Source organism: Fundulus heteroclitus, chromosome 6 (assembly GCF_011125445.2).
Source record: "Fundulus heteroclitus isolate FHET01 chromosome 6, MU-UCD_Fhet_4.1, whole genome shotgun sequence".
Classification (NCBI taxonomy): domain Eukaryota; kingdom Metazoa; phylum Chordata; class Actinopteri; order Cyprinodontiformes; family Fundulidae; genus Fundulus; species Fundulus heteroclitus.
In genome coordinates, this window is record NC_046366.1 from 30967759 (window position 1) to 30975449 (window position 7691).

The following is a 7691-nucleotide window of genomic DNA, read 5'->3' on the forward strand; positions in this document are numbered from 1 at the left end:
TTTACTATTTAGTTGTTTGCTCATGAATAATATAATAATATATAAAAACATTACCTCCACACTCATCGCACATCTCAAATGCCTTTTCCAGAAATGGTAGAGCGAAATGTGTTTTTGGACACAGACATCCTTGCCCAGTCTCGTCACACTCGGCCCCTGTGCCGGGTGCAGGCACTGACTCAAACACCCAACCCCGTAATGCCCCTGCAGGAAACGCTATTGTTAAACTGCGAGCAACCTGTCAGTTAAGCTCTGCTTTGAATGAGTAATTGTTGCATGATTGTGCGTGGAAACAGCCTCACACAGTTTGTTAAATAAGGTACACGCTCACACATGCGGGCGCGCAAACACTTAGCGGCAGCGTGCATAATCCGGGGCTAAGACAAAAAGGGAAAGCCTTGTGATAGTGATCTTGTAATGGATTAGATTGATTTAATTCACTGTGCAGGACAATTTCTCATTCTTATTCCTCAAGATGTCTCTGAATGGATTTTACGTGGGAGGCCCATTCATTGTTCTCTCTCACCTCCGCACGCGAGTTGTCAGACAGACGAGCGAGGGAAAACACAGGCAGACAAAGAAACAGGAGAACACGAGGGAAGCAGGAAAAATAACTGCCTCTACGCTCGGCTCATTTGATCGCGTGGGCCTTTTTCATAGATATTTTTCCTGTGTGAAAGGAAGAGGCTTTCATGCCTTTCTGCTGCCTTATGCTTGATGTCTGCATTTTTTTTGAAAGATTCTCCTAGGAGAGGGTGGCCAGTTTGTTTCTCACATTCCTTCCAAAAAAACAAAAAAAACAAAACAACAAAAAAAACTGAGAAGGGTTACTTCCAGGCTTTTATCACTTTTATTAATACACACAGAGAAAGGAGACCCACTTTATTTATCCTTGGGGGCCGAGGGCTCGGTTTTTGAGGGGCGGCGTTTTGTGCATGCAGCGTGCTCCTAAGAAATCTTCTGAAAATGCTGGAAAAACTACAGGCCCTGCTTCTCCAGGAGAGCCCCATCTATAATAGGGCTGGCGCTTTCCCTCTGCTCCCTCGCTGCGACCTCTCTAAACATAAATCTCTGCCCCCAACGCTGTTCTACTCTTCGGGGCTCTTTAGGCTCCCACATCTGACTCTCTCTCAAAGGTTCGCCATATCTCATCTCGCCTCTCTCTTTATCAGCTTCTCCTTTCTTGGTGTTCTAGTCTCCCACGTTTGTTGGGTTTTTTGTTCACTGCGACGTTCTCTCCGTTTTTTTTTTTTACCTGATCCCAACCTTTTCATTGCCGCTGTGTCCTCTGGGTTGATGGGATTCTTTTCCACTTGATTCGACTGCTGCCGTGATCTCGTCGCCTCCTCATAGCCTACCCTCTTTCTTCCCATGCCTCTCATGTGTCCTCCATCTGTCTCCACCTTGTTTAACCATCATCTCCACTTGCTGTGCCCTCCTTTTATTCATTCAGCCCCTTCCCACCAGCCACCTGTCTTTTCCCCTTTAGTTATTACAGCGCTGGACAGAATTTTACCTAAACTCATCGTAGGCATGATCTATCTTAATTTGGGGCTTTAAATAATTGATTTAAAACCATTCTGTGGAATCATCATAAAGTTAAGAGTAGGGAGTTTTACACTTATAAGCTTTCCATACATTGTTCTGGCTTTATTAATACAGTCATGGTCTGAAAACACAAAATGCTCAGATATACCCTGACTAATATGCAGGTAAATGTCTGTAAATACTTTTGATAGCCATTCTGTCTCTATATATAAATAGACCATTCTTCTCAGCATAATTACCGTTTGTTAGGCTTTTTAGCATCATCCCCAAACTTCAAGTAGGTAGTTGAGGTCAGGGCTTTTGAGAAGCTTAAGGTCAACCTGCCTTATCCTTTCAAAAATAGATTTTGCTGCGTTTTGGGGCTCTTTGTCTCATTTTCAGTCACATCAACTTTCAGTTGTCAATTCCAGATGCAAAAAAACAACAACAACTGGTTAGACTGATCAGAATCAATCAACAAACCTCAACCCCTCAAGCCTGCGACGAGCCAGAAATTGCTCAAAACGAATGTCCCTGTTGAGTGTTTGGCAAGGTTCGTATTGCTACGGACTAGGAGGATGTGCTCTGCTCTCGTGGAAAACTCTAAAGCCATCTGAAAAAGAGGTTTACGGAGAAGTGGCACACATTGGTCTCAATTATTGGTCTCACCGCATCAGGCGGGGTCCTCTGCAAACATTTCGTTCCCCCGAAAGTTTGTGATGTATGTGATGGACGGTTGTACTGGAACTGGAATTTTAAAGTTTTATCTCAAATCCAAAGCTAAATGGTTAAAACCTGGATGGTTTTAACCATTTAGTACCAAAACACTCATCAAAGCTTGTTTAGGAACAGCGCCTGGGCCTATCATTAAGCTCTTGGAAAAGCAGAGTGTTAAAAATGACTAATACAGCCTTAAATGTTTGTCTTACATATTTGGAAGACCTTGCTAGCACTGAATGGGACCCTAGTTTGCCTTTATAACTGTCCTAATTCTTCTTGGCACAGATTCAACAGCGTGTGTGAAATCTTTCATATCAAAGGGAAAGTATCCTGAAGTCCTGGAAGATTTGTTTGCCACACATCCATGATGCAAATCCCCCGCTCCATCTGACCTGAAAGGTCCTTTATTGCTCCATTGCTGTATTGCGTTGAGATCTTGTGACCATGAATGCCATCTGAGTACTGTGAAGTCATTGCCACGGTCACGAAACCAGATGAATATTATTGTATCTTTGTTATATACTGAAACAATCTTCTGTAAATAGCCATCAGGAGATAGTTTTAAAGGCAACAATTGCCGTGTAGGCTGGGAAAGCTTAATCATTTCCAGGAAACATTCCCTTCACGATTTCACCAGCAGCAGCTTTAACCCCTCGGTTCAGAGCAGGATGGATCAATGCTTTCATGATGTTTATGCCACAATTATGAACCTGGCATCTGGATGTTACGGACAACATCAAAACTCGGTGGACCAGGCAATGTTTTTTTCTGATCTGTCATTGGTCCAGTTCTGGTGAGCCTGCTCCACTACCACTCTGATCCCAAGCAAACATCAAAACGGCCGTTTGGAATAGACAAAGACGGGTGAGAATGGCGTTTAGGAAATGTGTAAAAGCCAGGTTTGTTCCAGGAAACCAACCAATAAAAAAAACCCGCCATGGGTCGTGGTCCCATATCCAGCCCGAATGATGCCAGATGCTGGTTAACGACTAGAAAAAGAGTGTAGAGGGTGTTGTTGTTTTTTAAATTGATTGAAAATGAGTTGCATCCTCATTTCACCCTGAAAAAAGAACAGTTCAAGTGTGTTTTATCTGAATGCCCTCCTTCTTCTTTTATCCTTTACTTGTTTGTGAGCCAACCTTTTCTCATTCTCCTGCCCTGCATCTTCTGCTGCTTCCACTGACAGTTTCACTCCCAGCTAACTAACCCTCTTCCTCCTTCAAGCTGAATTCCTCTCCATCTATTTTCTTCAGCTTCTTACCCCCCCCCATCAGTCCCGTTTTCTGGCTGTCCTCCTCCTCGCTTTTCCTCCCAAGTTCTCGGCTCTGTTCGCGTTTGGGCTGACATGTCAGCCAGATTGACGGGTGTCAGTCCTAATACCGATCCATGCTCTCTGTTAAATTCTGCATACTCCTCAGCCTTGTCTGTCCGCCCCCGCGCGAACACCGAAACACCCAGAAGCAGGGGGTGGAGGAGCAAAGAGGGGAAGTTCGCCACCATTTGCGGGCTTGTAGTGAATTAGGCGACTGATAATCGTGTCGCTTATTTTATTTATTATCTTAATTGCTGTTTCGTGTCAGTTCATATCACACGTCTCCCAGCGCAAGGATATCGGATGTGTCGGGTACTGGAGGGCTCTGGGACGAGGCAGAAGACACACAAATCCTCAAAGCTACGCCCCGGCGTCACGAAGTTTGCGCCCCCGCCCTGCTTTTAAAACAGGCCTCGCTGTGCTTCTTTTTAATGATTTTCATTTGAGAGTACAGTGTTCTTTCGTGGGAAGTAGATTTTTTTATTTATTTTTTTCCCCCCATCCAATTAGAGCAACAAAAGCAGTCGACCCGAGATTCTTGTTTTCATGGCACGTTAAGTACAGCCAGCCGCTAATGGCCAAGGTTCGTGTCTTTGATTTATTCTCAAGCCGCCTGAGCAAAAAATGCTCATCAGTGCCGAAACTCTCCAAAGACTAGGTTTTAATAATGTAATGGTAGCAGGGATTTTTAAGACTAGATTTTTTTTTCCTCCCATATGTATTCACTACGTGTTAAATAAATACTTAAATGTTAGCTTCTGCATCTTGATTAAGGACAAACACAGAAAGGGATTTTAGAAAAAGACTTTTAAGTATTTGCACTGGGGTCTAAAGAAGTTTGCAAATTTATTCAGCTTTAAAAAAAATGGCAACCAGGGCGAAGAAATGTGGTCTTGAAGGCTTTGCATACTCTGGCCACATGAGGCATCATCCATCAGAGGGAACACAAGACTAATTGCAACAAGAGTCAACCAATGGGTCTAAGAATTTCATCCTGATACTTAAAAGCCGTCTAGTTGCCATCATTTATCCTGTACAGGTCTGTGCATCCCTTCAAGGTAACTCCTTTCCAGACCAACACTGACCCACCACCAAACTGATCATGCAGGCAGCATATGGTTTTCACAGCCTCCAGACTGTGGAAAGAAGAGGGCGCGAGAATCCAACCTGCCAATTCTGGTGTTCCCTTGCAAATGCTAGCCGAGCTGCACGGTGCCAAGCAGTGAGCACAGAACCTACTAGAGGATGTTGGGCCCTCAGGCCACCCTCATGAGGTCTGTTTCTAATGGTTTGGACAGAGACATTCATACCAATGGCCCAGTGGAGTTTTTTTTTTGCACAAAGGAGCAGACAACAATCCTGCTGATGAGTTAAGGACCTCCGACGGCCCTGTCCAGTTCTCCTAGAGTAACTGCCTGTCTCCTAAAATCTCCTCCATGATCTTGAGACTGTGCTGGGAAACACAGCAAGCCTTCTAGCAATGGTATGTATTGGTGTGGCACCCTGGTGGAGTTGGACTGCCAGTGCAACCCTTCAGCAGGGTCCAGGTGTCACCTTATGCTACCAATAGTGACACTGACCCTGGTCAACTGTTGATGTACTGAATAGTGTTTTAAAAAAAAAAAAGTAAATGTCTGTGACCTGCAAAACCGTTCCTGTTTTTGGGGGCGCCTCATCGTTGCCAGCTGAGTGCACCTGTTGTTAATTTCATTAACATCAAAACAGCGAACAGGAGATGAAAAACCTCTTCTACCACCGACCTAACAAGATCAATACTCCAGAAGGTTCGCTGACTTGATATTATAAACTGATTAAAAAGTGTTCCTTTAACCTTTTTTTGACCTGTGTATATCTTAATGTGTTTTTAAGATGCACAGAATGTCTGGAATATTTTTGATTTGAGCTCAACAACTTCCTGTTTTACTGCAGTATTAATATGGCATAACACAAGGGCCAGTTTTTCTAAGCAACTCTTCAAATTCGCAAAAAAGACAAGACAACATCACATTCCAGTGAAGGCCAAGAACTAAGGGACTTGCTTTCTCTCCCAGGGCTGTAGGATTCTTGCAGCCCCTGTTTGGGAGTTCTAGCAGCCTGATCTTGACACATAATTTACATCATTTGGGCAGAACCTAGAACATTCACCTTGTCTGACAGCTATTGCACGATTAGTCAACAATTTAAAGTGTTTGATTTGAAGAATCACATTATGCATAGGGAGGGCTATATGAGGACTTTGCAGGAGTTCTGCACTTGAGCTTTTTGTGAAGTATGAAATGTCCTGGCCAAACAGAACCTTGTTATTTTTCTTTCCAACACAGGTCAACAGACACATTTTAGCTGAACATTTCCAGTGTGCTACATTTATTAGTTAGGATTTGCATGCATGTAGTTGCCAGGAAAAAAAAAACTATCATAGACGTAAGCATATGGAGTTTATTCAACCCTACTGTAAGTAGGCTTAAAATTTTTGCTACAAGCCCTCTGGCCTGAACCACCAAATAAATATGCTGAAATGCACTTTTGGCAATTATTCCCCTCTAAAGGTCATGCTAACCATGTTACGAGTGAAGGAAGCATGAACTCTGGAACACCAGAGCATTTTAAATAAAACTCTGGTCGGTCGTTTATTCTTAGCAGCACAAGGGATCTTGTAAAAAAAGGATTTTTCTCTCTGGACGAATCTACTCCAAAAAAATAAAAAAGGTTAGATTTCTCTAAAATTTCAGTGTGAAGCAAAGTATTTGCTCACCCATCCAAATGATTAAATGCAGGTGTTCCAGTCGCTTCCACGGCAGCAGGTGGTTAAAATGCACCTGGACAAGCAGGATCCACAAACATTTGTGAAAGAATGGGTCGCTGTCAGAGGTTCAGTCAATTTCAGTGTGCCACCATCATAGCGTGTCGCCTGTGCAATGAGTCCACTCGTGACTCATTCCACAGTTAAGTGTTGGTGGCACTACAACACAGCGGTAGTTCATGTAACATCACAGAGCCGGCTCATCAGATGCTAACGGACAGAGGTGGCCAACTTTCTGCCAACTGACCACTGGACTTCATGTGGACTTCAGATTAGCTCAGCAACAGTGTGTAGAGAGCTTCGTGGAATGGATCTCCATGGCTAGCTGCATCCAAACCATGCATCACCAAGTGCAAAGGAAAGCATTGGTTACGATGATGTAAAGCACGCCACCACTGCATCCTGGAGCCGTAAAGACATGTTATCTAGAGCGACCGCACACCAGTCCACAAACTAACAGCCATTAAAAACATGGATGGGAGATTTTAGTTGTGAAGGCCATGAGTAGCTCACACAGAGTCCAACAGAATATCTTTGGGGTGAATTGAGGTGAAGGCCTTCTTGTCCAACATCATGTCTGAAATAACAAATGTGCATCTGGAAGAATGAACAAAAAGGCCTGGTGGAAAGCCTTCCCTGAACACGTGAAGCTGTTATGGCTGCATAAAGCGCATTAAAACGTACCGATTAAGAACAGGATGTCACTCAGATTCTTATCTACATAAAAGCAGAGGAGCCAATACTTTGGGAAATTTGGTGCATTTTCACATCATCAAACACAGTGAAAGCGGCAAGTTGATTAGATTTTACACTCGACTTTTTGCATTACAGTGAACAGATAAATGCCACCTTGCTTCTCAAATCTTGAAAATGTTCAAATGTGTGTGATTTGAAATATCATTTTAGAGCATTGACATCTTCGGTTTTCCAACCTTTGCGCCCTGGTACAACATAAATATGTCTTTTACACATTGTGGACAAAGATTTCACTTTTGAGACTCACCTGACATAAATGAATGAAAGAAAATATCAATACTTTAGATTACTAAAATGTACCATCAACTAAATCTACATTTAAGGAGCATAGCCACATTATGACTTTTTTTTTATTCATGCGTCAGTAGCTCACTCTGGTTGCATAGAAAGTTTTTATGAAAGATTATCACGTCCTGCTGACGTATTAGTTGTTATTTTGGTGTTTTATGCTTTGTTTTTGCTCAATTTGTAAGTAAATAAAGCCTTTCATGTTTATTTATGAAGGACGTACAGCGCATGTGCACCAGGGGATAAAACAAGGAAGTGGCTAACGGTTATTAGCATCTCCCAGAGAAA